The sequence below is a fragment of the Magnolia sinica genome, chromosome 9 (assembly GCF_029962835.1).
Source record: "Magnolia sinica isolate HGM2019 chromosome 9, MsV1, whole genome shotgun sequence".
Classification (NCBI taxonomy): Eukaryota; Viridiplantae; Streptophyta; class Magnoliopsida; order Magnoliales; family Magnoliaceae; genus Magnolia; species Magnolia sinica.
The window spans coordinates 31,606,559-31,614,614 of record NC_080581.1 but is presented as its reverse complement, the minus strand read 5'-3'; positions in this window follow the sequence as shown (position 1 = coordinate 31,614,614).

Below are 8,056 nucleotides of genomic sequence, written 5' to 3'. Positions count from 1 at the left end.
AACGATAGACGTTTCTAAAAGGGAGAGTGGTAAATTTGTAAATATAATGAACAAGTTTTTGGCGCCGTTGCCGGGGATTGACGGTTACGTTTTCTAAAATTAATTAGTTTTAGAATTAGCTTAAGATTAGGATTTTACTAACTTTAAGTTAAAGGTTTTTATTTTATTTTATTTTTAGGAACTAACCTGTTTTTCTGTTTTGTAGGATCCGGAAATAACTTCTAAATTGGTAATCCCTTTCTAATTCCTCTACTTTTTCTATTTTTAGAATTAGGGTTTGAGTTTTAAAAATTTTCTTATTCTAGGCTTTCTTTTAATTTTAGAAATTTTCTATTTTCTAGTATTTTTCTATTTTTAGGAACTAGTTTATTTTTAGAAACTTTTCTTTTTTGTTTTTGGAAACTAAGTTTGTTATTTCCCTTTTTAGAAATTCTTTCTAATTTTAGAAACTAACTCATCTTTCCTTTATTTTATTTTTAGAAACTTTCCTTTTTAAGAATTAGTTTATTTTTAGAAACTTTTTAATTTTAGGCTTAGATTTTCTATTTTAGAAACTTTCTAATTCTAGGTCTTCTTTTTAGAAACTAACTTTCTATTTCAATTGTAGGAACTTTCTAACTTTAGACTTTGTATTTTAGAAACTAATCTCTTCTTCTTTTTTTTTTCTTTTATAGGATCTTAACATAAGAACTTCTCATTTGGTACATTCTTTCTAACTTCTCCTCCTCTTAATTTTCATATTGTTGTAGGATCTTTTCTTTTGTTTTTCTTAGTATTAGATTCAGAGTTCGGGTTTCACCATGTATATGCATGAGTGGGAACGTCAGTATGCTGAGAAGAATAACATATATTGGAATGATGATTATGATAGAAAACAACATATGCATCAAAACTTTTCTGAAACTATCATCGAGAACCGATCAGAATATAAAGATCCACCAGTTAAAAAGTCCTTATGTGATCATATGCAAGAGAACAATTACACCCCACGGATTAAAAAAACAGTACGTGAGTGTTGGGGTTATCATAACTATGGGAGTGAGAATTATTATCACCCATCCGATAAAAAGAAAACAATGTGTGATTATATTATGAGTGATAATATGTATTACCAACCATCAGATTCTTCCACCTGTGATCTGTATGACTATAATCAGTGAAAACATCGAAATTGGGAAAATGAACCAACAACATGTTATAATGATTATTCTCTTGGATCCCCTACCTTTGAGATCCAACCAGAAATGATCTAAGATGATTCATTTCAGCATAACATGGCATGTCTTATGGAAATTAGAAAATCATTTGAAGCGCTTACTTCGAGCCTTGAAAAGATAGAGGAGACTCAGTTATCCCAGCCACAATTCAGTCCAGAAATACAATGCGAGGAAAGTGATCCTAACTCACCTTTGAAGAACTCTGAAATTATGAATGGGGAGTTGAATTCCATTAATGAGCATACGGTTCAATTCCCTGATGAGTCGATCTCGATGATTGTTCAAAAGAATGGTGAAGAGACATGGGTTTCTTTCAAATACAATGATGATAACACACCTTCCTTACATGACACACAGGATCTCAATAATGAGGTAGAGGTTAGTTTATTCGAACCTCAACCGAATTTATATATAAAATGTGAGGAAAGTGATCCCATCTCAAGTGTGCACTGCACGGAATTAGATGAGGATGTGTATTGGGATGATGATCATGAACGAGTAGCCCAAATTCCCCTAGAATCAATCTCAAGTTTGGTCCAGGTCAATGATCGAGAAGTACACGAAGAGAACGGTCATAATGAGCTACTCCACTCACCTGACATGTCTGATCTAAAAGTGGAGGAGCTCCTTACAATCGACCCTTCTATCTCTTATGAGATATGTTTGGACCACTCCCCTGAATTGAATGATGATGTAATTCGGGAGAAGGACGAGTTGCTCGCTACGACCCTAGAATTTGAATCCACTCAATTGAGGCCACCATCTAAGCTGTACACGTTTGACAATTCAACGCCCCGATTGAGTAGTTTCAATGAACAAAGTGATCACATCAATGCTTCCCCTATCGATTTTCAATATGTCTATGCAGGACTGGAGCAAGAGAGCGTACATCCGTCTACTTTCAATGATGATGGATTCCTTGGGCAAATCATTACGAGCTCCAATGTGAAAAATAAGTCACACTCAGCTGAACTTCCCAACTCATGGGATTGCTTGGCACACTTTGCAGATTCAAATAATCCCATGTCAAGAGATAAAGTGGATGCCTTGCAAGACAACATCCTGATTGTCACGGACCATGCGAACCCTTACTCTGAAGCCCCTTCTTCCACAGATCCTGAATGTTTACCATTAAGGGAGGAGGAACTGAAAATTGAACCGAAGTCTAACACTTTAGAATGTGTTGAGACTACATTACTTCTTGCAAAGTTTTCTAAACTTTATCTACCTATAGTTTCTGATTCACTATGGGATACTAACGATGAAACTTCTTCTGTCACAGGTGAATCGTATATATTATGGATACCTCAAGCACTTCAACGGAAAATTTCTTATGAGGTACATAAGTTTCTCTAGAAGGTCATGCTCCAAGGCGTCCAAGCCTATGGCAAAAAGGGCTTTTGGATGATCCTGTTAAGGAACTTACTGAGAAGCTTATCAAGATATTGGTCGGAAGAGGAACCTTGCGGCTTGACTCAGTAGTTTTTCCTTGCTTTCTTAGGACTAGGGTAGTTTCCTTTATGCTGTTTTAGGATAAACGGTAAACTTAGCACTCATGGGAGCCAATCCAACTTTTCATTCCATTTCATTTTCCTAGTTAGTTAGTTCAATGTTTGTGGGTAACATTGCTGCAAACCCTCACAAGACTATAACTCGTCCACTAGGGGCAACCTAGGGGTTTAAAGGCATGTTACATACGCTAAATGTAATCGAGAGCGCCTGCGAAAGTGGTGTAGGTAGGATTTTATTTTTGTTATTTTTATTTTACTTCTGTTGGTTTCTCTCTTATGCTGACCCGCTCTTACGTAGATATCTTTGGAAAGCCTCTTGATTCTTTCGTCCAGGTACTATCTTTCCATCACTCCTCTTGTACTTTCGTTGTCCCATGTGCATTGCATGCTTATTTCGTTTACATTGAGGACAATGTAGATTTTAGGTTGGGGGTGAGAGATTAGGTTTCCTAATTAGTGTTTTCTTGGTCTTGAGCAAAAATTGTGAAATTTTTTAATTTTTCTGGAATTTCTTGTGAATTCGAAGTGATTTTGACAGCCATCTAGGGCACTTAGAATTTCAAGATACGTGATGTTGGCAATTTATGACTCTTGAATTCAGTATCTGTTAGATTTCACAGATTTTACAATTAAGTTTGAATTGTTAATCCAGAATTAGAAGTTGTAAACATTGATAAAGTCATGATTTTATATGTCACATCTCGCTTTCACATTAAGGGTTCAGTTTGATATTCAAGGATTAACTTGGTAATCACTAAGCATGTAAGGAACCACAGCCTGAAAAATTTGCCCGTCATGATCAATTGAAGAAAAGAAAATACCGAGCTAAAAAAAAAAACAGATACCTTTGGAAAAGGTTGGCGAATAATCTTCACCATAGGTTTGCTCCCTATAGGTGTAGATTTAATTCCCCATGGATGATATATGAAAAATGGTTGAGTGTACAGTCTTCACCATAGGTTTGCTCCCTATAAGTGAGGATTTGATTTCCCTTCTTGGCGTTACTTTTAATGGAAAAATCAAAAGCTGGAAGAATGAAAAGAAGAACTGTAAGGCAAGTTCTATTTTAGGTTTTGGTTGTCCTAAATGCTCCTTGAATTATCAATGTTATCATGTAAATTAACGATTGAATCTCTTAATCATGATAAGTCGAGACTACACAATACACCAATGGAATTCAATGTTTAGAATTTTTTCTAATTGATAGATTAATACTTTGAACTTGATTATAAAGCTTATCATGCGCTTGAGTCCAGGAGAAAGTAATACCCAACATTCATGAATCTGAGAATTCTCATATCTGGATTATTTTTCAAAAATCACTCGAGTTTATATAAATTGTCTTGTAATTCTTAACTTATTTTTCGCATACCTTGCTCGGGACTAGCAAAATGCTGGTTGGGGGTTGTGTTGAGGGTCAAATATTATATGTTAGACATTAATTATTACCTGATTTTACGTACATGATAATGCTTAACGCCCTGCTTTAAACTTGTTTTTGGTGTAAGGTGTATTTACGAGCCTGGACCGAAAAAGATGTTAAAAGCTTGGATTTAACGCTCAGGAATCACCAAGGCAATGGACGGGACTATAGGGGACTGAGATCGACAGATTTACACGCCAGAGATCCGAGAAAATCAGGAAACTGAAGCTCAAGTAGCCCAAAATTGGTCCAAAATATAAGATCATAGGATTCCCACCATCCGTTCGGCTCGAAACTTCATACATGGCCAAGGGACCACAAATTAACCGTACATGTCAAAATTCAGCCCTTGGATCAGTGTGTAAGTGACCCGATGGATAAGATCAGATAATAACCATTAAGAAAGCATCTTGGACATCCTTGGGAGATCAGGACCCAAACTGAACCGATGGAAAGAGCATGAAAAACGGTTGGTACCCGTCAAATTTCACTTCTTTTGGATGGTACAGTAGGGAGAAACGAACGATAGATGTTTCTAAAAGGGAGAGTGGCAAATTTGTAAATATAATGAACATATAACAGGGTTTAGGGACTTTCACCCTTGGACATCTATAACGCCCAAGTGCTAGAACACATATTTTCAGTATCTAATCTGGCCATCCACGATACGCCTGTAAAGGCCACAACCTCGATGTCGGTAGGGTATTAAAGTGATCGTGACATATAGGATGTGAAATGTATAAGTCATACTATCCAAGTTATGCATCAAAGCTATGCATACTGCGCGATCATGTGGGGTGACCCTGCCTGATATAAAGTCCCCTAAGTGTCTCAAGTTAAAGGGCATATGCCATGAACAACCGCCATCCACAACATGCATACAAATTATGTGTATGGGCATATAACTGGGCATGATATCATTACACTAAGCATGTTATCATTGTGTCCTATCAGGCAAAGTACACTAACATGTTATCAGACATATCATGTGATAATCGACCTTAATTGGAACATCATATACATAGAGTGAGACCCGAATGACATGCCCCACTAGGAAGTTAGTAGTCTATGCAGTGTGGCTCACGTTAAACTAACATTGGCTTCTCATGTAGCATCTACACAAAAAGACTAATAACCAGATGTTAGGCATGGATAAAATACATATCCCAGGGTGGGGCCCACTAGGTGTGACCTAGGTGGACACCCACATGTGCAATATGTGTGCCACTGGGCTACCAATCTATTAGGCACATGGCCCACTGATAATATCCCAAAATAATCAGATTATCAACGAGCCAACGACATCACTATAATTACTTTAATAGGATGATCTGCACTCTTTGAACATTGCTGACCTAAACCGACGGTTACTGATCATTGGTTAGTCACTAGGATGTGATCCTATGCTTATGGCCCATTTGAGTTTTGAGATTTCATCATTTCAGGCAAAGTATATGCCTCAATGGATTTACTACAACCAAGTGTCAACATTACATATGTACACTAATTAGAAATATTAAACTTGATTTAATAATTAAATTCAAACCATTGCAAATATATTATGCATATTATCTTGGGATTATAGAGGTTTTGAATCTAGGGTGCCAAACATAGCCAAGGGATTCCAAAAATATAGGGTTCCCAAGTCCAAGGGACTCCAAATCGAATGGATCCCAAATAAACAGGATTCCCAAATAAGGGATCCCAAGTCTAGGGGATTCCTAGATCTAAGGGATCCCAAAATAATCATATTTCCACCCCCACAATTCCCTGTGGTGTGAATCACCTAAGATCTGGATTGACTTGAACTTTGAGCTCATGGCTTAACACGTCTTGTAAAAAAAGGTGAACGGCATGGATGCACATAAATATCAAGGTGGGTCCCATGAGTGGGACTGTAATTGTTGTTAAATAGGGGCAGCCCTCCCTGCCCAACTATTCCCCTCGTTGTGGTCCGCCTAAGAATCGGATTGGCCTGATTTTTGGGCCCTTGGCCTAAAATCATAAGGATGAATGGAGCAGATGGCACATAAACATCATGGTGGGCCCCACACTTCATGCCCTAGTGAACATCTGCCCGTCTGGAAACTGGCTACATTGCTAAAACATTACTAGCTCTTTTTTTGTTGTTTTTTTTTTTTTCTTACTTAGGTGGGGTTCATTTGGATGATCCACCCATCCATCGGATTGGCCAGCTCGAGCGGGGATTTGGAAGGTTTTAATAGCAGGAATTTAATCTTCTCATTGAGGCCCATTTGAGACTCGAATCTTCCTTATTTTTCGGCCTATGGCCTAAAATGATCTGAAGAAACATATGGACGATGTGGATATACAAAATACATCGAGGTGGGCCCTATGAGTGGGAACCTACCACCCCACATCTACATGGGCAGACGCTGACAGCGTGTGGGTGGTTCCCAGCCCACCGTTCAGCCTGATTTTTGGGCTTAAGGGCCAAAATGAGCTGGGAAAATGGATGGGCGGTGTGGATATAAGAAACACATCAAGGGGGGTCCTAGGAGTGGAAACCCACCCCTACCTGCATGCGCCTGATGTCTTTGACACCGGAGCTTTCCAACCATTCCTGTTGCTCACGATGTGACCCTCTTGAGATGTGGATCAGCTTCATTTTCAAACTTAACAACGAAAAGGAAATGGAGATTTGGATGGATGGCGTGGATGAAACATATGCATCATGGTGGGACCCACGACTGGAGGCCCCACCCTTCCCCTATATCTTTTGGCATCTTAACAATTCCAACATCTCTGATGTTAAGAACGTCCAGCATCTAGACTTCCTTACACACACATGCACGCATGCACGCACACACAGATATATATATATATATATATATATATATATATATATATATATATATATATATATATATGTATGGGGTCCATGTGAGAGATCTGACCTGTCCATCAAGTGGACCAACTTGTGTTGGGCCAAGGAGCTTTGGATTTACCTGATTTTGGTGCCCTTCCACCATCCAAATCTGTATGAACCTATCAACATGTTGGATTGAAAATAAACATCATGGTGGGCCATACAAGGTGGTCCACACTATGATAGCATGTAGGGCATGCTCTCCAACAGAATAGCCCACTTGTGGACCCCACAACACCATAATTTAAAAGAAAATGAGGAAAGAAAGGAAATGAAAGAAAAGCAAGGGAAGAGATCCACCAATAGGGGTGGCCCCGCCACTTGGAGTCTACCATACACTATACATGATCAAGGTGGGTTCCACCATTGTGGGCCCAACAAAAATAGGATAACACAAAGAAAATGGAGTGTTTTTACTCAATTTTCCCCCTAATCTCTCTATTTTTAACCACTTTTTTCCACTTTCTTCTTTTGAAAATTCTTAAAATTCTAGCCCATTTCACAATCGGGTCAGGTATGGACATTACAAAAGCTCGAGAGCTTGACCTAAATTAGGCTTAGGCTAGACTATTTTGGCCCATCATGCACCTAGTCCAAGCGTGGCCCTATGTGGGTCAAGCTTGGATAGAGCTTGGCCTAGCCCTAGTCTAGCCTATTGGCAAACCTAATTGTTAAGTTGTCTTAGTTTTTATAAGGGGCTTGTGGTACTATATTGTATGTCATCAAAATTGTTCATCAAGTCTCAAACACCATATAAACAAGGGCAACAATCTAAAATCCTCCAAATTCACCTAGTGGGCCACACAGAGGTTGGATCAGCTCGAGTGTCCAGTAATGATGGTAAGGTTGCTCTGTTGGACCAACAGTTTGTGTCCATATACACAACACCTGCAACATATTTTATTGGAACTTTTGCATGGACAAAATACCCTTTATATGCATAAAGAAAATACTGGTAGGTTGAGGATACGTATTATAAAATGAACGCTTGTGAATCCACTCCATAATGTGGGGG